Here is a 24,081-nt window from a genome sequence, read left to right as displayed (position 1 = left end):
AAAAAAAAAATTCTGTGTATTATCAGCACTTGGGAGTCTCAGGTTTTGTTTGTGTGTTTTTTCTTCTCTCTCTCTCAAACAGCAGCCATAATTTGAGAAGCCAGTCTCTAAAAATGGTCATGTTAAGCCTTTTGGTGACTTTGCATTTATTTGGAGAATGAGCTGATTTAAATAAATACATACATTTCCTGATGGTAGAAAGGCACAAACTATATTTTTAGTTAGCTGCGTGCATCTTGGGTAGCAGTTGATCTTCTGTTATAATGTGACAGTTATTTTATCTCCGTGTTTCTTTGGGAAGCAGCGGCGTCAGTACCAAGGATACATTTCGGTGACGCTGCACAAGCTGGGAAGCGCCAGGAAAGTCATCGTCCTCCGCCACTGCCCAGCAACCGCCACCAAGTTGAGGTGAATTTAGATTGTGAAGTAACAAGAATGTGCTGCGCTTTTTTTCAGTAGCATTTTTCACTTGAGTATCTCAAAGACCTTTACAGACATTAATCCAGACTCTGTCTAAGCCATACCCACACTTGCCCAAGGTCTCAGGTCTTGTCTTTCAGGTGAAACTACGATGAACTAAGCTAAGAAGTGAAATCAAAATGCACTAGTTATTCCCTGGACATTCTCTTCACTAGGGGAGCTTTTTTTACTGCCTAAGTCCACTTCGGAAGTAGATTAATCTAAACCACACAGGGCTCCTATGTATGTGCAAGGAGCCTGCTCCAGTGCACTGGAAATCCAGCATGTTGGAGCAGATTCAATTAATCAAGTCTTCTGGAGCCCAGGAATTAGTGTGTCCTTGAATGAGCTTTTGTTCAGAGTGCCCCGCCACCGTTTTTTCGGCATGGGGACGCTGATACACATCACAATTTGGCATTTTAAATTAGCACAGCTCTTCTAGGAGTGCAGGGAAGTGTAGGACCTCCAATGGCAGGCTCACTTGCCTCTACACAAATGCCAGGAGCCTAGGCAACAAACAGGAGGAACTGGCCCTTCTGCTAAACGGAAATGACTGCTATCTCATAGGGATAATGGAGACCTGGTGGGACTCCACCTATGACTGAACTATAGGTATAGATGGCTATAGCTTGTACAGGAGCGATCGTGTTGCAAGGAAAAGTGGGGGTGTAGCTCTATGTGAAGGGGCAATACACTTCCCTACAGGCAGAGATTGGCAACCAAAGAGGGCGACTTGAGACCTTCTGGGTAAAAATATGGTGGGAACATGGTGAATGGGACGTAACAGTAGGAGTCTACTACAGACCTCCTAATCAGGAGCAAGAACTTGACCATGAATTTGCTAGGGAACTGGCTGAGGCTGCACGCTCTCGCTGCATGGTTATCATGGGCAACTTCAACTATGCTGACATCTTACAGGAAGAGCACTTGGCCAAATCCAATCGGTCGCAATGCTTCCTTGCATGCATTGATGAGCTCTATTTGTCTCGAAGTCTACAGGCCAACAAGAGGCAAGGCGCTGCTGGACCTGATACTGGCCAAAGAGGACGATCTAATGAGTGACCTGAGAATTGAAGGGAAGCTGGGTGACAGTGACCACGAGTTGATCACTTTCTCTATCTACCGCATAGGTGGCGAGTCAGTCAGCAATGCGGAAGTCCTTGACTTTAGGAAAGCCACCTTTCACAAGCTCAGGATGCTAGTTGTTGAGGCCCTGTGAGGCCATAATCTGACAGAGAGAGGAGTCCATGATGAGTGGCTGCTCCTCATTGTGATCCTTGAAGCACAAGAGAAGTCCATTCCAGCCCAAAGAAAAAGTAGCAAAAGGGCTGGGTGCTCCCGTTGGTTCAGTAGAGAACTCATGGACCTCCTATAACTAAAAACAGAAGCTTGTAAAGGATGGAAGATGGGGAAACATCACTGAGGAGGAGTATTCAGCACTGGCCCCTGCCTGTAGGGAGCAAAGTAGGAAAGCCAAGGCTGAAACTGAGCTCAAACTAGCTACACAAATCAAGGACAATAAAAAGACCTTCTTCACATATGTGGGAAGCCAGAAAAAAACCAAGGGCAACATTGGACCCTTGCGAAACCAAATGGGCCAGCTGATAACTAATACCCAGGAAAAAGCCAATCTTCTTAACAATTATTTTGCGTCGGTCTTTCATCAGCCCAAGGGGATCACCCTGCCTGATGAGATGCAGGATCACCAGGGAAAGGGTGAAGAAACGCCCATCAAAAGGTAACATCATGAGAGAGAGTCAACATGGCTTCATTGCAGGTTGGTCTTGCTTGACCAATCTCATTTCCTTCTATGACCAGGTGATGCATCACCTGTTCAAAGGAGAAGAGGTGGACATGATATTTCTGGGCTTCAAGAAAGCATTTGACCTGGCGTTCCATGATGTTCTCATGGAGAAATTGGGGAACTGCAGTTTTGACAATCTTATGGTCCGATGGCTGGGGAACTGGCTCCGTGGATGGACCCAGAGAATGATGGCCAATGGAACTGAATCAACATGGCATGTGGTGACCAGTGGCATCCCCCAGAGCTCCGTTTTCAGACCTGTACTCTTCAATGTATTTATAAATGATCTGGACTCTAGTGTCAGAAGCAGACTGGCTAAGTTTACTGATGACATCAAACTATGGGGAAGTGTGGTCACCCTAGAGGACAGGCTGGCAATCCAGGCCGACCTTGACAGGCTTACAAGGTGGGCAGATCAAAACCCGATGGCGTTCAACACTGAGAAATGCAAGGTGCTCCACCTAGGAGAAAAAAACTGCACACCATACTTAGGCTTGGCAGTGCTACACTCGCTAGCACCACAACTGAACGAGAGTTGGGGATCATGATTGACCACAAGATGAACATGAGCCACCAATGCAACACCGCAGCTGGCAAAGCAAACAAAACTCTGGCATTGCATCTACCAATGCATCTCAAGCAAGACCCAGGAAGTTATCCTCCCACTTTACTCAGCCTTGGTGAGGTCTCAGCTGGAATACCGTATCCAATTCTGGGCTCTGCAATTTAGAAAGGATACTAGAGAAGCTTGAAAAAGGCCAGAGGAGAGCCACGCATATGACCAGAGGACAAGGGAGCAGACCTTATGAGGAGAGGCTGAGAGCCATGCGACTCTTCAGCTGGGAAAAGCATAGGCTCAGGGGTGACTTGGTGGCATCCCATAAGTACATATGGGGTGTGCATCAGGATCTGGGAGAATGTCTGTCTGCTCACCAGGGCACCCCATGGGAAGACAAGGTCCAACGGCCACAAACTCCGGGAAGATAGTTTTAGGCTGGACATAAGGAAAAACTTCTTTTCTGTCAGAGTCCTCAGGGTCTGGAATAGACTCCCCCCCAGAGGTGGTGCAATCGCATACTCTGGATACTTAAAAAAAAACACTTGGATGCCTATCTTGCTGGGATCCTATGACCCCAGCTGACTCCCTGCCCCTTGGGCAGGGGGCTGTACCCCATGATCTTGCGAGGTCACTTCCAGCTCTAATGTCTATGAAATCTAGCTAATTAAAGCACCCCCTCTCCCTCCCCATCACACCTCCAAGAGGTAGGTACAAAAATGCCCACAGGGAGCGAGTGTGGAATAGCTGTCTGGGGACAAACCCACAGTGACCCAGTGAATCTACAGAAAAGCTGCCTTGCATATCCTGATAACCCAGTGTCTTGTGCTACTTAACACCCCTTTGGTTCTGCACTGTCTAATGCTAGAGGTGGTAAAAGTTGGACACCTAATGAAGACAATATTTTCCTTTTGAGAGAAAACTGAAGCGTTCTCTGTTTTTATTCTCTCTCACTTTTGAGTTCACCATTTGTACACACACCACTACGTGCTCTCTCTAGCAGGTAGTAAGTGTCTTTTCCCTAAGCCTTTCCATTTCCAAGGCCTCTCCGCATCTTTTCAATGTAAATAAAATTTTGCTTGCCGAACGTAGGCCAGTGAGACGGTTGTGAACTGCAGTTCACAGTTAAGTGTTTGAATTTGACCTAGTTTGCTGAAGGGTTGGTTTGTCGACTTTATTGGAAATAGACCTGCTTGGCTCAGCGTACGGTCTTATGTCACCTAATGACTTGTCAGCCTTCTCCTTTCCTGTCTTCCTGTTAGCAAATATCCTCAGGAAGTATCTTAGTAGAGCCAGAAGGTGTAGTAAGCTGCGCATAGGGGAGAACCGCAGCTAGAATGAAATTGCAGAGCACTAAATAACAAAGAATAACAGCGAGGTCTGGGCCAGGCTTTTAAAGGTGCCCAAGGATGCAGATACGTGTCTAGCGTGACTTTCAAGAGTGTGTTAGATGCCATGGGAGTTAGGCACCTTTCGTTCAAAAGTATTAGGTGCTTATCTCCTTCATGTATTCAAACCTCTTTTAAAAATCTGGCTGGGGCTACTAGAGCAACATTCCTCCAGCATTGCCTCCCCCAAATGCTTCTCGTTTTCTTAAAACCTTCTCACATAACTGTAGTTTTTTGTGAGTAAAACAAGCCTGGCAGCCCTTGGTGAGGCCCTGGGCTTGTCGCCCAGTCTTGCTCCAGGATGGGAGCACATGAGATCTTGCTGAGTTTCTGTTGGGCATTCTGGGCAGTAGAAGAATTGCCTTTAGCGCCCAGTATCTCACAGGCTCTGGCCTCTCTTCTGAGACTGATTTACCAGAGGTGTCCATGGGAATGATGCGATGTCCCACAGCACCTGGATCAGACCTGCAACTAAAATCCTGTTGTGAGAGGATGTTTTCCACCATTTCCCACTGTGATTATCCAACTAATCACTGCTGAACTGGGATTTAACTTCCCATACTCAGGGCTTCTAAGATCTGTAACCAGGTTTGGACCTGGTAAAGTGTGTGACTTTGGGCAAGTCACTTAATTTCTCTAGACAAACCCTTGCCCCATTGAAATGAACAGGAACTTTGCTATTAATTACAATGGGGCCAGGTTTTCTCTCTATATCTTATCCCTTGTCTTATCCTTTGTCTACATTACATCACAAAATGTTCCTGGAAGAGTTAATTTGCCTTGGGGTGTGAAAAGATTGGACTCTGGTGCAGGAGTGTCAAACTTGCCAAGCCTCCATGGGTCAGATGAGTTGCTGGGACTGATTCATGGGCTGGATCAGGTCTGTGGTCTGGATCGGGTCGTGTGTCGTCCCCCCACCAAACATGTTGGATCCAGTGAATGCAGTGCCTCCTCCTGCCTGGTCCAGGACTGCACCATCTGGGGGGGGCGCTGTGCATGGCACGTAGCATGGATCTGGGACCAGCTAGGGTGGATGCCATGTGTCAAATGGCATATGTTCTAGGCTCTGCATGCGGGGTCAGTCAAGCAGCATGGGGCTCAGTTGAGACCTAAAGGTAGCACCAGGGGCTAGGAATCAAGGCTCCGTGGACTGGATGCACCCCGCAGGCAGCATCCTTTGCCACCCGCTATGGCTGATACAGCTCTACTGGACCCTCACATTTAAATGCAGCTAAGCTGATGGAAGGAGGCTATTGCTGGCATAACCTCTGTGGTGTGGGGGAGCTGGCATACTTTGGGTAGTGAACATCTCACAGGTCGAGCTTTGTCTATGCCAAGGAGTCTGGCCACCATTGCTAAAGCAGCAGCTGCCCCCACAGGACGTAGACCTGGTTTGAATCTATACAGGAAAGCAGTGTAGTTTTAATTCACATAAAAAGAGTCCCCAGAGTCAATCAAGCTTAGACAGTATAAGCTTCCCTTAAGCCAAAATAGGGCTGAATCGCACTGTTTAAACAATGCACCTTTAAATGGTGCAGGCCTGTCTGGACACAAGTCCAGAGTCTGTCCAGCTGTACTGGGAGGTTGTGTGGCATAATTGCTGTGTGCAAAGCATTTTAAAAACCTTGGATGCAAAGCTACACATAAATGCAAGTGTCCCTTTAGTATTAAGCATAGAATAACCTCTGGTGCTTGCCTCCCAAGGCCTGGCTTGCCTTAGCTTGCAGTTCAAGGAGGTTGAGTTTGACAGAACTGAACAGCAAATAACAGCTGTTTGGGTTTTGAGATGGTTCAGAGACGCACATTTTTAAAAAGGCCAATTTAAATAAATAAACTCCAGACCTTGTTTTTTCTAGTAAAGCTACAGCTGTGGGGAGTGATTTTCTATGGAGCCCTTCTGCCTTAATCTCTGTAGGACTGCGCACACCTTGACATAAAAGCATTTGTTCTTAATACTAACCCAGCTCATGTGCTGAGTGTGAAGTGCACTGACAAAGCTGAAGCTTCAGGTCTAGTTTTATCTGTCTTCCCTTTTCAGGGTCATCACAAAAAAAAAACCAAAAAAAAAGATGATGACCTGCAGCTTTGCAAGCAAAAGGCAACAGCTAAACATTTTTACTTTGTTTTACAAAATCCCCCCAGCTGGTTTCAGAGTTGTTGCTGCTAATTTCCTGCCATTGATCAGACTTTCTTTTTTAAAAATAAAATTCCCAATGAATAAACCCAGAAGATTTATCTACGACTTATCTCATGTCTGATATCTGTTCCTCCATTGCTGTGAGGTTCTCTTGCAATAATAACTTAATGAAATTCCCTGCACAAAGTTTAAATAAAGTTGAGAGGTTTTGACCATCGGCTTCATGCCATGAAGGTCTGTTTTACAAAAACAACTCTGCTGTGGAAATGTCTGACTTGGGTTTGGAAATAAGCTAAGTGCAAATAAATAAATAAATAAATAAAAAAAAAATCCCCAACCAATGAGGGCTTGGGTTTCAGTCGAGAGGAAAGAGACTTAATGTGAAAAAAACCATCAGAACAGACAAATTCTACCAGATCCAAAGAATTTGTCCTGTGCAGTGTTTTTCATGCCCTTCCTTCCATCCAGCTTATCCTTTCCCTGGCTGGATTTCAAAGCTGAATACTGTTTTGATAGGAGGGAGTGTGTGCGTGTTTGTGTTGTTCCATCTTTGACAGCAGGGAATATTCACAATTGTGGAAATTGGGAGCGGGAGGGGGATGGTAACCAAACCCACTGCTACTGGTCACAGGAACTCGTTTGCTGATCTTTTGATGCCAGGCTACAAGAAGACAAAGCAGTGTGACATGGGACACTTCCTTCCTGTCCCAAATAGCTGAAAGAAGACACCTGAAACCACAAGTACACAAAAGCTTCACAGAGCTGATCCAGGACTTCTGTGTTCGGTATGGAATCTGATGTTCAGGACCCTGCATTTAGTACCAGCCTGAGGTTTCGTTACATCGGGTGAACAGGCCCTTGAAATGCTTTGAGCAGTGCTTTTGCATCATACCTAGGGCAGAGTAAATCTTTATCACATTGCTGTAGTTACTTCTAAAGGCAGAAGTAAAATTTTAATAAGTGAGGAGCAAGTAGGTTTCAACTTGCAGAAGCCTGATGCCATTTCGCCCCTGTATATAGTTGCTGCTTTACATGTAGCACAGGATGTAATTCCTTTAAGTCCTACCTGTGCACTGGTAATTATCTGTACCGGCAAAACTGTGGGTGCAACACTGGAAGCACAGGGCCAAATGACTGTGCTAAGAAATGTGAGACCAGATTAAGCTAGTGACGGTCACCCTCACTGCTCATGTCCTCCCTCCCTTCATCCTTTCTATCTCTCTTTTTTTCCCTACTCCAGTTCTGTAAGGCAGCATTGTAAGATACTGCAGTTAGGAGAGGAACCGGTCTCAGTTTTTTGTGTAGCTTCATGCAGATGCAGAGAACCTAGACCGCGAGGGCGGTGGTTTTTAGTGTTAGTGTTTTGTCCAGTCCAATTTCAAACATCCTAAAAAAGGGGGTGCTAAGAATTTATTTGTAGGGTTAGCTAGAAAATCTGAAGGAACCTGGGGCTCTAAGTCTCCGGAGTTTCTGCAGTGTTGTTTCCTATTGCATTGGCCCATTACATCCAAATGTCAGCAAAGTAAAGAATTAGCGATTCTTTTTGAGACAGAGGCTACATCTCATTCCCTGCCAGCCAAGGATCTCAGTTGAGAAGACTTGGGGCAGGCTGGCAACTCATTCAGTCAATGAAACCTGGAGATCTGTCTGTGCCATAGACAACTTGATCTGTTTTGCAGCATTCTCAGTGAATACAGTAGGATGGAGATGAGATGGGATGCAGGGACCTTTTAACATCCCAAAGCATTTGAAGATCACTGGGCCTTTCCTGTCCTTGAGAAAACAGCAACACAAGAGGACACCTGAAACAACAACCTCCTCCCTTCCTCATATCTGTGGTGAGAGTCACAAATCAACTCCTTTCTTTTGCTTTTATGCATTCCTCCCATTTATCAAGTCAGTTTTTTGTTTTCATTCCTCTGCGCTAAGCCAAATCTCTGTGAGAGGCAGGAAGTGCTGTAATCGGGGGAATGTTTCTAACTTTAGTTCTTTTACTCCAGTGACAATTGCCATGTTATTTTATTTAAATAAATGTCTCCTTTTACGTGAGTGTGAATTGGCCTCAGTGTAAGGACCTATGCTGTATAAATGGATGTGTCCAGGAGCTTGTTACCAAATGGTACAAGTGGGACTTATGCTGAAAAACACTGTTAAATGAAAGTTTTGGTGTGTGTCTTAGGCTGTTTTATACTGGAGGGGATAGTGCTACCAAGTTGCAGGCTTTGGCTTAGCAAACCAATTGTTGATGGAGATATTGGTTTCGGTCTTTGTGGGATCCAAGGCTTTGAGGTCCATTGCTTGGGAAAGTGGATGGAGATATGAAAAAAGAGCATGGTACTGTGGCTGCAAGAAGGTGAACCAGGCTGACTGTTACCGAGTGCTTTATTTTATTAGGTACAGGCTGCTGGTACGTCTGGTCATGCTAAGTTACATACCCTGCATGAGACGGGAAGTATCTAGTTTCATCAGTAGAATATGTTGGGATATATTAATGCAGAATTATTTAGGCTTTGCATTGGCTCCGATTCTTAGAGGGACAATAGCAGACTATGCTTATCCCTAGGCAGATTGCACAGATACTGCCTGCCCTGAATGATGGATAGCTCTTCACATTAGAAAAGGATGTTTCTAACTCTCATCCCTGCCAATTGAAAATTGGGGATTCACATCCCTGGTCTGTCCCACCCCCTTTTCTGTATGTTTGGCAGTTGCTCCCCTAGTTGCCAGGAAACAAGGCAGTTAGTTCGAGAGCTGAGTCACTACAGCTGTTCTTGGTGGAGCTACCCTGCAATTACTGTATCCACATCCACAAAACATGAGCTGCTACTATCATTTTATTATTTACATGGCACCATAACCGTGCATGGCCCGTCACAAACGGGGACAAAACAAAGTTCCTGCTGCGCGGCTCTTGCCATCTTGGAAAGCTCCTCTGTCACACGGACATGCTGCAGGCTTGCTGTGTTCGAGTTAGTAGTTGGACTTGGGCCTTGCTCACGGGTACCAGAAGTAGGAATTCTTTAGTGGGTTGTTACAGATAAATTCAAGGCTGAGTTTCTTTTCTTTGGGGAAGGGGCAGAGTGTTGAGATGTTGCAAGTGGGGATCCCCATTTGTCACCCCCAAATCACTTCCAGCTCCCTGCTGTGAAGCAAAGAATGCCGCTACAGCACTATTGCAGCCCTTGGCTTTCATGTTATAAGTGGGGATCTACTTAAAGCATGCAGAGGAGAAGCCAAAATCATGGACCACGCGTGGTGCCTGGCACCCTGTTTGTGGTCTTTTTGCTGCAAGCTCCCCCACCGCCCCACCAACTGCTGACTGGCTGAATGGCCCTGGCAGCCTTGCCCCCCGCCACTGATTTGGTGGAGGGGCGAGGCCACACAAGGCAGACAGCCCCTGCAGCCGGTCAGTGGTGGAGGGAGCAGTTGCCATCTTGGCAACTTGCTCCTTTGTGCTGGTGCCCCAATCTCCCCCCCACCCCAGTGGACTGTGAAGCTGGGCTGCAGCGGTTGCGGGTTCCCACTCGACTGCCAGAATGAACATTTTTAGTAAGTTTTTTTTTTTTTTTGTAATTTTTTTGTTTTTTGGTTGTTTTTTTTGGCAAGCCCACGCACAATCATGGGGAAGACCAGTTTTCATGGCGATCGCAGAAACCCTTTTTTCGTGGTTTCTGCAAAAATCACGAAATTGCAAATTGAGTAGGTCCCTGATCATAAGCCAGCCTTCTAAAAATCTTGAGATTTGGCTTTAAGATCATTAGATGATGATTTTGAATTTCTATTTACTTGCTTTTTTGTCTTATGACACTTTGGGCACAGTCAGTTCATATACATCAAGATTTTCTCCGTAACTGTGAGGCCTTGAAACTTTAAAATAAAGGCCTATGCACAAAAAATTGGAGCCTGTGAGATTGAAAACCTGAGTGGGTGCACATGCAAATTCATTTGTCAGTTTGTGAATATGATTCTGTAGCTGCCTATTTCCATTTGGGCACCCAGTTTTTGTGCAGAGGTGGCTGCTCCTATAAAACTGGGGTCCAGAATAATTCCCTCACACCATAAAACATCAGCAGGAAAGGTACAGTATTCCTTTTTTTTTTAAGTTGGACAGTCTAAGATAGAAAGTGAGTCATGTGGTTAGTCTTCATTGCAGCACTTAGCTCCAGGTGACACACTTGTTTTGCTTCATTCAAGCCAGTCTTGTTTGAACAGGAATGAGCACATGGAAATAAGAAAATCCATAAGAGACAGTGGAAGGACTAGATAAGCTCTGCTTGAGGGGATGCTCCCTTGGGAGCATCTTGGGAGAGATTGGGAATACTCCCTGGCATGAGAGGGTCTTCTGGGTTGACTTCTCATCTTTTTTCCTTGGTCCTGCTTTGCATTAGCTCCCACTTGATGTCTTGGTACTTCCTCTGAGGACCAGATGAAGCCTAATTTCTATCCCGTCTGCAACCTCCAGACTAGACCGCTTGGGGAAGTAAAGAATAAGGGGTGCTGTGAGCGTCTCAGGCGAGTTATTGACAAACAGTGCGGCTAAGCTCTTGCTTCTCTGTCCTTTCTTGCCCGTATCAGCTTTCAACTCTTCTGGCTTCCACATCCTGCGGAGGTTGCAGTTCATACAAAGTAGCAAGATCATCAAAGAGAGAATCATGAATAAAAACCCCCCTGTTTTATGACACGTCTTCAAAGTGCCTTTTTAAAAGTTCAAAGGACGTTAAGAAAGGAGAGGATCAAAATCAAAGGAGGGATGGGGGAGGGAAACTGAAGCCTCAGAGGAACTTTACGGCACATTTTCTGTAACACTTTCAGTGCCCAAATCCAGTGTATTCTCAGCACTGCTTTCTGGTTACGTCTAATGGATGTGAGGAGGGCAGGTTCTTTGTTCACTTGAATTGATTTCACTGTAGCCCGGCAGCTTGTGTCCAGCTCATGCTTGGGCTCACAGATAAGAGGTGCCAAGGTTTCCATTTTATTCTTTTTGTTTGAGTTTCAGCTCCGACCGGGGCTGTACCTGAATCCTGCTGCCTTGGGAAGGATTGGAAAGTGTTTGCTGTCTAGGCCCTGAGTTCTGACTCTGAAGAACTGCTCTGTCCCAGGGCAGGGATTGCCATGAGACCCAAGAATAGTAATGCATGTCTGGTTGATGTGATAGCTGGAGATGAATTCCAGCGAATCCATCTGTATTAGGTCTTGGTTCCTGGGCCAGAGACCTAATTACTGCCCCTCCAATTTAACAGGCTGGGTTTTCAGTGTAGCTACAGCCTCCATCTCTGTGTAAGAACAGATCGTGCAGGTTGTATTGAAGAAATCCCAGACTCGTAGAAGGGAAAGTCTTTGCCTACAGCAAAGAGTGCAGGACTTGTCTCAGTGGTTTAGGGTAGAGATGCAGCATGTGCGCTCTGTGTTGCTAAACTACAAGCTGGAGATAATGGTTTGTCACGGGAGATTTAAAATGGTAGTACAGATAGGAAGGCAGTGAAGAAGACATAATAAAATAGATGAATGGCTCTTAGTGTTCAGTTCTGCTCAGTCAGCTCCATTAGTTTTATAGCTCTTCTGCTTGTCAGACACGGAGCTTCTTTTGCTTACCTGTGTGGTGTTAAGCAATATGGTAGGTAACAAAACATGATAAGATGGGCTGTTTTTGTAATAGCGGTCCAGATCCCAGGAGTTGTCCCACTAAGGCCATTTGGAACCACTTTGAGTAAGTGAAGCAGGATCTGGCCCAGGATGTCAACCAGCTAGAAGGGATGAATCTTGGAAAATACATTCATCTTGCCATGTTGTATTACCAGTTTTTGGGTCTGTATTCATATACAGATGCCTGGGGTGAAAAAAATGGGAGGAAATTGTATTAGTTTCCTGAAGAAAGGAAAGGGGCCTAGTGCAGATTTGTGGAAGCACCATGCTCCAGGGAGCTGCCAACAACTTTCTGCATGCTCCAGTAAATTTGCCTGAAAAAATGTGTGGCATATTCTGTTACCACCCATTACTGCACCATCAGGCAGGTTTGATGCAGACAGGAACAGATTTTTTTTTCCCCATTTGATTTGCTGTTTCAGAATTTCTGGGGCTCAGTTAGGTTTTTTCCCCGCAATGTTATAAAATCCTGTCTCTTTGGCCAGGTGAAAGGCCATGAAAATTTCTCTTTTTCTCAACAACTTTGACAGTTTGCATTCACATCTGGTCAGAGAACCTGTGCTGGGCACTTCCTGTTTAATTCCTACTTCCCCTGTTTAGTATATATTAATCCTGCACCTTGCTCTGCTCTCTGCCTTTAGGCAGCCTTCCAAAAACTGTCAGGAATGATGAATCCGTGGGAGTTCAAATCCATTTTACACTGTGGATTTAAAATGTCCTGGTGGAACTGAACTTTTGGTATAGTGGGTGGTATTTCACAGGAGAAGTGGAGCAAAGAAAACGACGACTTAAGTTTGTATAGTGTCTCTCACCCAGAAAGATCCCAACTCATTTTACAGGCTGCTCAGTAATTGTTCCACCCACCACTACTGAAATGGCATCTTGGGGATGGGATTCAGCAAGAGCTCAGTCTCTTTCAGTAGCACTAGGAGAATTAGCAGTTTTCTTCATTGCAAGTGGGGGAAGGAGGAGGGTCGAATTAATGCAAGACAGCTAATTACTTAAATTGGATTCTGGCCTAGATACTGGAGCTAAAATCCTTGGAACTGGTCTACACAAGAATATCTTCACTGAAGTGAGGTTCTTTGGGGCTAATGCTTTGTTTGGACTGGTATGAAGTAGATGCTGCTATATGAATAGCTAGCTTTTACTTCACTTGGAGCCCTTGGATTCCCTCTGAAGTTCATACTTTGAAGCAATGCTCTGTAGAGTTGCTTCTGGGATGTAGGGTAGGATATAAGTAGCTGAAGGCATCCAGAAGCCTTAGCTCTGTGTTTGATAGTTGAGCTGAAACTCCAGTGATTCTTCTCTTGCTGTCTCTTGATCCATCTCTGTCTTTTTTTGGTAGTCAGTGCTGTTTTCAAACTCCTAAAAGATCATTATGGACAAGACGGCTCTCTGCACTCTCATGAGTATATAGCGGCTGGTGCAGACTTGTTTGACATGCCACCCCTTCAGCTCTGTAAGCCAGCAGTTGCGTGATAGAGCATCTTTGTCTGTGGATATTGGAGGAATAGCAGGTACATATAGAGTTAGAGCCTCCCCTTTCCTGCCCTGCTTTCATTGCCGGATGTAGAGGAGAATCAGAAGTGGATAAGGGACACTGAGGACAAGATTGACAAGCTGCATAAGGAAGGACTTTTCTTGGAACAGTGTCATTCCATGCAGAGCTGGGCTCAAGAAATAATCCTGGACCTTTGAGACAGGAATGTGCTGTAGGTCTTGGATGACCAGCACTAGCTGCAGAACTTGAGACTGACCAAAGATGCTTTCCTGAACATCTCCATAGGGTTTGCCCCAAAGCCGCATGGTTGTGCCCCACTTTGGCTGTGTCAGTATGAACTCTCCATGCAGGGTCTAGCCACAGCCCCTGCTTTCAAATGGTTCTGGTGTGGGAGAAAGGGTGAAGAGGGTAAACAACAGAAGAGCTCATGTCCTGTGCGCTGTTGCCTCAGGAAAGCAAAGGCACTGTCCGGCCAGATCTCACCCTGGTCAGTTGGTGAGCTCAGCACTCACCGCCCATGTGGAGCTCCAGCAGGGACCTGTGCTGACCAGGCTGTGTGCGTGGCACAGCTGAAATTGGGGGGCTGCTCCCCACCACTCCATTCCTGGATCTGCTATTGGGTAGAAGCAGAGGCTTTGGGGCATCTTGCTAGGTACATCAGTGTAGATGCAGCTTTTTTTGCATCAAGGCAACTGGATTTACATCAGTGTGAATCTCCCCACTTTTATTTCCCAGAAGATCCAGAGGGTCATGAGCTCTTTAATAACAGATCTGGTTAAAATCTCAGTTTTCTGTTTCACCTGTAAGACAGCATTTGCTGCAGTACTGAGCCCATTAACACTGGGGTGAGACATGGATTCAGTCACTCGGGGAAAACCTGTAGCTGACTGCTGCTTTCTGCAGTTCCTGGACTTTCCTTGCAGCGGTTCTCTTGACACTGACTCTTAGCTTCTATGACAAATTCACAACCCATGAAAGTATGTTTTCAGGCTTAGAAAAAGGGTAAGGGACACCTACAGCCTTCATACAAAGCACCTGCTTTGTATAGCACTCATGTTTTCCTGTGACTAGGAACTGGAGAAATGAATCAGTCCTTATCAATTTACATTGGTGTGCACTAGCGTTATCACTTAAGAAGATCTGGGCTCCAATCCTGTTTCTCTCTTGGGACCTAATTCTGACTTATTGGTGCTGCAGCTGAACCTACTAGAATTCCACAGGCACAAAATTGGTGCCAGTGTCAGTACTGGAAGCAGAAATTAATTTCCTAGTCACTTGGGCTAGGGACAGACATTCAGAAAGCTTGAGCCTGAATTGATTCAATCTTTAACCTGGCTAGGCTGAACTGGTTTGCAAGTGCATAGACATTCCCTCTTAACTGAGAAAATGCAGGCATATGCCTGCAGTGGCTCAGGCTAGAAGTCAGGGGGCACTAGAGCAGCCCTCCCATCACTTCCACAGTGTTGAGCTGAGGAGGAGTATGGCCAGGCCCCGGCAGGATGCTCTGATAAGGGAGGGATATCCTCCCCCCCCTTTGCAGCTGCTCTTGACCAGTGAGGGAGCTAGCAGGGAGTTAGAAAAAGTTGTTTAAGAACTGCTTGAACTAATAAGAGAGGCTTTTGTTTTCTTGATGGGCTGCTAAATGCTGTGTTATCAAGGAAGGAATGGAGGGACATCGCCAGCTGACCAGTTGATTAGCTTCAAAAACCCCTAAGTGGACACTGTCCTGTCTGCCTTACACAGACACCTCTCAGCATTAGCTAGCATACCACATGCTAGCTATGGTCTGTGCTGTGGGAGAGGGATGGGTGGCGAATCCCTGCCTGAGCAGGGCGTGGTGAGGGAGGGGTGGGACAGGGAGAAGCCAGGCAGACGCTGCCGTGCCTAGAGTCTCTGCTGGAGCTCTGGCCAGGGAGCAGAGCGTGGGCCCAGCTCAGCTCTCTGGAGCAGGCAGCCTAGCCCAGTTCAGCCCAGCTCAGCCTAGGGCTGCAAAGCATCTGGGATGCTGGGGTCTGTGCTTTAACTTAAACCAAGAAGGGGTTTGGGACAGACATTGCATAATCTGGTTTGACCCAAATCAGTTAAACCTGGTTGAATATAGTATCAGACTTGTATCAAACTGGTTTCAGCCATTTTGAAACTGCTTTATATGTTCTGTTACAGGTGTGCAGGCCGAGCCCCGATCCCACCTTTGTCGCCATGTACGGTGGCGATTCCGATCCCATTTTCGTCGCCATGTACGAGCCGGGGGCGAGCCGGGCCCGTCTTCGTCGGACGTGGGCTGTGGCCGGCAGCCTGGGCACGCGGGGCTGGAGAGAACTGTGGAGCGGTTTGGCACGCACGAGTTAGAATTAGTTATGGAGGCGTAATGGTTGATTGAAAAGATTGTTTACTTACACCCAAAGATGGTATTGGTGTAGGCTGGACAGGTTTCCAGGCACAGCTCCCGCTTAGATCCTCGCTAGAGGAACACGACAAATCGATTGCTCCCACGGAGCTGTTCAGGCTCCGCGGGTCCGGTTCGGTTGGGTTCAAAAGGTTCCCCGGAGTTACTTAGGCTTCGCGGGTCTGAAGTTACAGGAAAGGGATACGTCTGGGATTGCGATCGGCGACGGGGAGAGGCGAGAAGCAAAAGCTCCGTAGGTTCGGTTCTATCGCCTCTCTTGCCTGCTCAGGGGAGGCGCGTTGGGTCCGCGAGGGTCCGCAGCGCTTGGAGATCTTCACACAGAGTCTCTCTCGTCCTCCCTCCTCCGGCTTGGACGGAAACTACCCAAGCCTTTTGTATGGCTAGCAAGCCAATCGCTAGCCGCCACGTGTGCCTATATTAGGAATTGGCCAATAATATGGCGCGAATCCGAATACAAATGGCGGGAACTCCTTTGCAGCATGTATCACCATGATGCAAAAGAAATGCACCCTGCAAAGAAGCTGTAATTTGGTGGGAAATCCCCCGCTGCACCAGAGTTCTCTCTCGCAGCAGAGAACTCTACCGTGCAAAGAAAGCGACAAATAGCGGGAAATAATTTAGCAGTGCTGAAGCACACACACAAACAAAAATCACAACTTTGGGTTGTGACAACAGGTTTAAACCAGTTTCTCATCACTTAAACTCGTGTATGTGTAATGTCTGTCCCTAGCCTTTGGGACATTTGTCCCCCAAACCAGAACCTCTTACACAGTTGGCCATTGCTTGCCAACAAGGGCCTTGCACTGCAGTAGCAGAAGTTGTTGCAGGTCAGGTTGGAGTTGTGTGCCTATATCTGTGTGGGTTTGTTTTCACTATCAATGTAGCAGAAGCTGTGCATGTTTGTGGTTTGCAGAGTAGGTCTGTGCGAAGCGGAAAGTATTCGCTTCAGATTTGGATTCAGTGATTCAGAGGGACAGTGACTCGATTTGGTGATTCAAATCACTGACCTGATTCGATTAGGCCGAATCCGAAGGTATTCGGCGCCGAATCTTATTTGGCTCTGGAATATACAGGCAGGAAATTGCCGGGGGGAACAGCTGGACAAGCCCCAGGTTGAACAGGCAGGCCTGGGAGAAGCTCCTGGCTGCCCTGCCTCCGGAGCAAAGCGGGCAGTACTGGCAGCCCTGGGAGAAGCCACGGGAGCTGGGGGATCAAACTGGGAGCTGGGGGAAAGCCCCTGTTCATTCCCTCAATTCCTGGTTCGATCCCCCAGACCCCGCGGCTTCTCCCGGGGCTGCCAGCACTGCCTGCCTTGCCCCAGTGTGGGGGCAGCTGGACAAGCTGCGGCATGAGCTGGCAGCCCTGGGAGAAGCTGCAGGAGCTGGGGGATCAAGATGGGAGCTGTGGGGAAGCCCCTGTTCATTTCCCCCATCTCCCCAATCATTCCCCCAAGCCCCCACGGCTTCTCCCGGGGCTGCCAGCACTGCCTGCCTTGCCCTGGTGCGGGGGGTAGCGGGGGGAGCAGCCGGACGAGCTGTGGCTTCTCTTGGGGCTGCAGGCTCGTCCGGCTGCTCCTGCCAGCACTGCCTAGTGTCTGCCTCTACCGTCTATGTCAGAATCTCTCTGAATCAATTTAGTGGCTTTCGATTAGGAAAGATTAATGGGTCTCTCGATTTGATTTGGAGATTCAGCTGCTGAATCGGGCCAAATCTCCTCCGAATTCAATCATCTACTGAAGCTTCGCACAGCCCTATTGCATAGCCTACCTGCCTCTGTACATCATACTCTCTTGGGAATTTCCTTCATAGTGAAGATATTTCTAGGCTTTTCTATTCTCCTTCTAGAATTGCAAATATCTACATAGCTTCCTAAATATTGTGAATAAATAAATAGTTCAGTATTTTCTTGTCCCCAAAGAGCATTTTAGGATTTCAACCCTATTTTATCCTTTTCTTTGCTTTTAACCTGCCTCCATATTTTCTTTGAACTTCAGGTGGTTGAGCAGCCCCTGCAACGTGGAGGAGAAGTGAAAGCCAGTCTGTGTTACTGGTCACAAATTAGCAACTAGCTTTACATTTGAAGAAGCTTTTTCATTTTTGGTTATTTGCAGGAGATGGAATATAAATCACTAATTTAAACACCAGTTAATTTTACAGGATTACAGGCAAGGGAAAATCTACTTCCTACCCAGGATCACACAGTCTTCACTTTCTCCACCTACACAAACCATATGCATCCTCAAAGCTGAGGCTGAGGTTCTCTTTTGTGTTTCTCTGGCAAAACTGTAGTATAGTAATTGAAGCCCATATGCAAAGCTTTCTACACACAGCCCACACTGAGTCTTTTAATTAGAGTGCAACTGGTCAGAGAAGTACTGTCAAATAGTTCCCAGTCTGGACTGTTGTATCTGCAAAATCTCAGACCAAAAGGCATAATAAAAGCTTAAAACCCCATCTGTTGGATTGACTTGTTCAAGGTATGAATTTTGGGTACCGTGTCTGGTTTTTCATAGTCCTCATCGAAGTATTTATTCCAGCACGTTGATGAGTAGTGTATGTTGGGGCTCTTCTCAAATAAAAGGATGAAGATGGGGTATGGAGGTGGGGGGAGGGGGGGAGATTGATCCATTAGGGGTCCATGGAATTTGTTGCGTCTAAGCGTGTTTTAGGATTAGACCCTTTGAGCATTATTGTTATTTCCATGCTTTTAAACTTTGGGGAGAAAAAGGTGGGTTAATGATTTAAAAGGCAAGCAAAGCACTTTCCTAGTGGAAGCTAGGTACCATGATAACATGTGAAAACATGGGATGCAGGTAAGGCATTTATATTATTTTTTAACACCGCTTTTAATCCACCTCAAACAGACTGGCATTGACTCAGCTAGGCTGAGAAAAAAGCAATATTTCTGACTGTGGTGACTGAATAGTGGAAGGGGCAAGGATACGATTTTAACCCAAATGAGGGGAGCAGCTTTTTGGTTCAGGTGGAGAGAAAAGATGCACTCCTTGATAGTGTTGTAACTGCCCTGATCAGATCAAAGGAGGAAAGAGAGAAACCGTGACCAGGCAAATATCAGGACTTTGCCATATTTATATTTCAGCTTTAAGGCACCTGAGAGTATAAGATAATATTCATAATCTTGTTCCCTTTTGAGGCATGCAATCACTTGTGCTTCTTGGCATCCCGGCTGTGATATATGGAGCCCTCTTTGAGCTGAAGAACAGTTTTTAAGAGAACGAGGATCTTTCACTATCCCTCCCCCCATCCCCAGGATATCTTACTTTTGATTAGTGCAAATCTTTTAATTCTTCCAGATGACTTTATTTAAAAAAAAAATTAGCTGCTATAAATGGCATTTTTACAGTTTCTGGCATTTCTCACCAACATATGTACATGCAATTAGGTTAATAGCACTTGTTTGATACTGGTACAGAATATAAATTTAGGATGGTTCACACATGTCAGCCTGTAAAGTAGTGTTGTTGTAGTAGGAGAAGGGCTGCACCTGCAAGTGATCTAGTTTACATGGGAAAGTTACATGGCATCGATTAGCCACAAACTGACATTGAGATTACCGACAACAGTTTGAATGAGTTAAAATGGTATCATGTGTCCCTTTCCCCACCCAGTAAAGAGCTGGAGATCTGCACTGCAGATTGCAGAACTGAAATAAATCCTGTAGTTTACATTGGCTGTTGATTGATTATTTATTTGCCTTTTCCGTTGCAAGACCCAGAGAAGGCATCTGAAGAATGTCATCTCTGGGAAATCTGCCGCTCAACTTAATGTTGCAGCCCGCTATCATAACTAGCGAGGTCTGGCTGTTCATAAAAGGGTCTCCTAATGGGCAAGGCAAATGAATACTTATGGATGAGAATATTTTAATCTGTGGTTTTACTAGTCTGAGACTAATGCTCTTATTCAGGCTGGTTGCACTGCCAGCCTAGGCCTCCCTCTTTCTCTATATTAAAATAAAACCGTGTCCAGAATTCCTGAGGAGTTTGTAGATATCTATGCATATATCTATGCAAGTCAGATAGTCTGGCTGTGCGTTTTCTCTCTCTCTCTCTTTTTAAAAACATATTCTGAAGATAGTTTGGAGAATTGCTCTCACTCTTTTCACCCTTCCTTGTGATGTTTTCTTATTTCTAGTTGTTTTTGTGTTTTCTAATATCTATATAAATACAGATTGTGTGTGGTCATGGTGGTCTCTGTGCTGAGTTGCAGGGCTCTGTGACAATTACATCTACCACACACCAAAACTAGCTTACCTGCTTTCTGCCACAATCACTCCAGACTCTTCCAGTATTTACCTTTTTCTCTAAATGGCATCCAATGAAACCATTTCCTTTCTTAATGCTGTGAAACTTCCCTTAACTCATGACACCAGCACAGCCGTCATGCATTACATTTAGGACGGTAACTAGACATCTTGGTCCCCAAGATTTGTTTTGTTGTGTTTAATTCACAATGCCTCCTAGGTAGGTCAAGAGTTACAATGATTTTTCATGTTAAAACTTGATAAATATAAAAAAAAAACCTAAGTAAAATACTTGCATACTTTAATAACATATTTTAAAATTACTGAAATGAGTAATTTGAACCAATTTGATTCTTTCTCTTTCTTTTTGGATTTGACAGTCTGTGTCTCAGTTTGAGACAGGATATTTTTTTCAAATTTTTGTGGTTCTGGGAACCCAGCTCCCATCTGAACAAAATCCTGTATGGTCAGATTCTTGTTAGGTAAGACAAGCTGATACTATATGTGAAATCACTATGAAAAATAATAGCAATAAGGCTGCTGTACATCAAAATCAGTGTATGTGATTTCTTTTTCTTTTTTTAATAAAGAAATCCATTAGTAATTTAGATATTGTCTGTGTTAAACTTCCTCTGGAATGGCTGACCACTAATTCTATTAAATCTCCATTGTAACTTGTAAAACTAGTCCAGTAAAACTCTCCCTTAAAAAAACCCAACAAACCCCAAACCAAAAACAACCCCCTCCCCTTCATACAACAGCATGGCACAGATTTGAACAGAAGTACACAACTACAATCCCAGTCTACTCATTGATTCACCCACACATCACCACCCAACCTTTCTAGAGGCGGTATTTCCAGGAGTGATAAATTAGTCAAATCCTAGTTGCCAGTAGTTCAGGATAAATGAATTCCTAGAAACCTCTTTGGAAGCGGTCTGTCTTATGAGAAGAAGCTAGAGAAATGCTTTTCTCTAAGCAGGGGTTTAGGTTGTAGCCGTGTTGGTCTCAGGACATAGGCAGACAAGGTTCCTTGGGTGAATTTGATATCTTTTATTAGACCAACCCAAATGGTTGGAGAATAGTTATTAAGCAAGCTTTCGGGTTCAAAAATCCTTCGTCAGGCTAAGGAAGCTTCAGCAGTTGGTGTGTGCTCTTCCTGGATAATTTTGTGCGCACATAACCCCAAAGCTCTGATGCTGTTGATCCTGAAGCTCTGATCCTTTGGGAGGATGATCAGGACTGATTTGGAAGGTCGGTGAAGTTGTGGACCTCCAATTCGAGGAAGCTGGAAACCCAGAGAACCCGATTTGCAGGTGACTGAAGCTTGAACCTAGAAGTGTCACATGTGCAGTGTCTGTTTCTAAATAAAGGGACAGCGCTGACCTGTTTTCTTGAGGCCAGATGTGTCACACTCAAATCGTGCATGGGACCATTTTATTGCATTATAGTTGCTGAAACAGGGAAAGGCTTAATAAAACCTGTCACGACTGGTCAAGACTTCCTTCAAGAAATGTCAGAAAGACCAATAGTTTCTTCAGTTTCTAAAGCCTGACCAAAGAGTACTTTGTCTCCACCATCACAACCGGGTAGCCTGGCAGGACCATATGAGAGGGTGAGTTGGGGGATCACAGTTCTGTTCTGCGTGAACTTGGGCAAGTGGCTCAAATGTACTGCTTCGACTTCCTTATCATGTCAGTAATAATGCATCCCTGCTTCCTGAGGGGGTATGGTTTGTGGTTGCAGAGTGAAGCTGAAAGAGCATTGCATAAATGGAAATCAGTGCTTGGATGCTTTGTGTCAGAGGCAGCTGGGCTGATTCACTTCCATCCATAAGTGTTTAAAAATCGCAAGCTTGGTTACCAATCGTGAGAGATGTTACACGAATAATGTATCCAGAGTTCCTCTTATTTGCCTTCTAGTTTCTGACCCTATAGAATATACTTGAATCGCAATATTAAGGGTTATTTGCCCCCTCTTTACAGTTATAAAGGTTCAAAATGCAGGTTTTTGCTTTGTTTCAATGACAGCTGAGACTCGTGTAACCTGACTCCAGGAGCTAGGGCTATAGGAAAAACATCGCGTACTATCAGCTCCAAGAATTGTCACTCTATTAATGCATACCTTTTAATTATAACCCTCTTGAAAGGTTAGGTTATAACCATCTCATATTTACCTAAATACATGTATATTGTCTATCAAATAGGATTATTGGGATTGCAGCTTTTCAAGAGGAAGATTGTAGGTTCCCCAAAATGTGATGCTTCAGCTATCACCAGTTTTTGCCAGGAATAGCTATTTTGCCCAGTTGGTTGGTAGACTGTTACCACACATCTGTAGGATGAATATAAAAATCAGTTGGCTGTCAGTTCTCTACTAAATGCAACAGAACAAAATGCTCTGGAGTCTGCCTAACATAGCAGTTGCAGGAAACTGTTCCAGTAATGAATTTTCAATGAAATGTTTTCTAATTATAGAAAATTATTTTTGCAAACATTTTCCTGGGATGAGATTCTGAAACTATGGCCAAAAAGTTGGAGGGGTGGGCTGCAGACAGTGCCCGGAAAAATATCTGACTGCACACTAAATTTTATTTATTATCAGACTAGAATGTGGGCCAAAAATCTGTTTAAAATAAAGAATAGCTTACTGTGGATCTCCTTGAATTAAAACAGTGAATGTTAGTGGAACAGAATAAATGCTGTGTATGCACATCCAAAAAGGATGTAATTTATTTTAATTAACTTAATAGAATATTACTAGCTGATACCCTTAAAATTCAGGCTGCCTACAATTATGACATCCGAGTTAGATCTGTCTTCCTCTCCTTCATTTTCCCTTTGTCTGTCCTGAGTACATCACAGTTAGTTAATGACTGCAGTATCCTAGATAAGTTGCTCTTCTCTTCCTTCCCTGTTGGGCAGACTTTGAAATCCTCCCTGCACAGTGCATTGTTGAATGTGGAAGGCGAGCAGATTTATAGACTTGCAGCCAAAATATAACATGGGTATCAAAGATGGGGCCTGCAAGCCAGATCCAGAGCCCTGTTATCTGGTCCATGGTGCTGTCCTTAGGTCGCTGAGTAGACTCACATGCAGGACGTGTGGCTGGTCCAGGACCTACAGACGTGTGGTGCGTGGGGCCAGTCCAGGATGCACGCTGCATGTGGTGCTCATGCCAGACTAGCCCTGTGCCATGGATCTTCATGCTGAATCCACCTTTCATCTATGTGTGGCACATGAGGCCTGTCTGGGGTTCATGCTCCATACGGTGCCCAACTGCCCGTGCCATACTGGCCCCACACACTGGACACAGTAACCAGGGGTAGTCTGTGGCGCGATCTGGCCCATGGAGTAGTCCTGCTGAGTTTGATTCTCCTGATATATTAGAGAAGGTCTGGGTCAGGAACCTGTGTCTGACTAGATTTAGACTCTGGGCGAATTACTTATTTGGACCTACAAATGCTGTGATTTAGCTCTCAATCTCCTTAATGGGCTAAGTCAAGCCCTAGATCTAAACACCTTCAGGCTGGAAAAATTTGGATCAAGATCTGAACCTTATGGATTGGACTCATGTCTGATAGTCACTTCACAAATATCATTGTGGCACCACAAAAATTGCTTGCCTGCAACATGTAGCTGCTTCTGAAGGAGAAAGCATCTGTTAAACGAAGAAAAGCTTGAAAGGATTCTCTATCTTAAGCACAGGGGAATTTAGCTAACTTAATATGTATTTTATTTTTATGCATACAATTCTGTTCACAGCTTTTGTATTTAGTAGGAAAACTTTCATTCAAAGTTAGCCATAAAAAATAAATCAATCCTGATAACTAGGTGCATCTACACATGCAATTAATGCACAGCAATAAACTCCAGAGCACTTTGAGCTGTAGTACACTGGTCCCAGCCATAGTGTCTGCATGT

General features: G+C 45.2%; 1 long non-coding RNA gene across 2 annotated transcripts in view; it reads left to right on the top strand.

Moving 5' to 3' along the window:
* The window catches only part of LOC109280905 (uncharacterized), a 193,315-nt gene that overhangs the window by 35,128 nt on the left and 134,106 nt on the right, over positions 1-24,081 (top strand). Inside the window, exons 3-5 of one of the 2 annotated variants that reach the window (XR_009464409.1) lie at positions 7,005-7,129; positions 8,024-8,182; positions 15,655-18,351. The exons of the other annotated variant lie outside the window; for it this stretch is intronic. This is a non-coding gene — a long non-coding RNA (uncharacterized LOC109280905). Of the gene's footprint in view, positions 1-7,004; positions 7,130-8,023; positions 8,183-15,654; positions 18,352-24,081 lie in introns of those variants that run through there. 2 annotated transcript variants of the gene reach the window in all.

The sequence above is a fragment of the Alligator mississippiensis genome, chromosome 9, assembly GCF_030867095.1.
Source record: "Alligator mississippiensis isolate rAllMis1 chromosome 9, rAllMis1, whole genome shotgun sequence".
Lineage (NCBI taxonomy): Eukaryota > Metazoa > Chordata > Crocodylia > Alligatoridae > Alligator > Alligator mississippiensis.
Note: the sequence above shows the minus strand (reverse complement) of the source record. Positions and strands in the feature narration are given on the sequence as shown.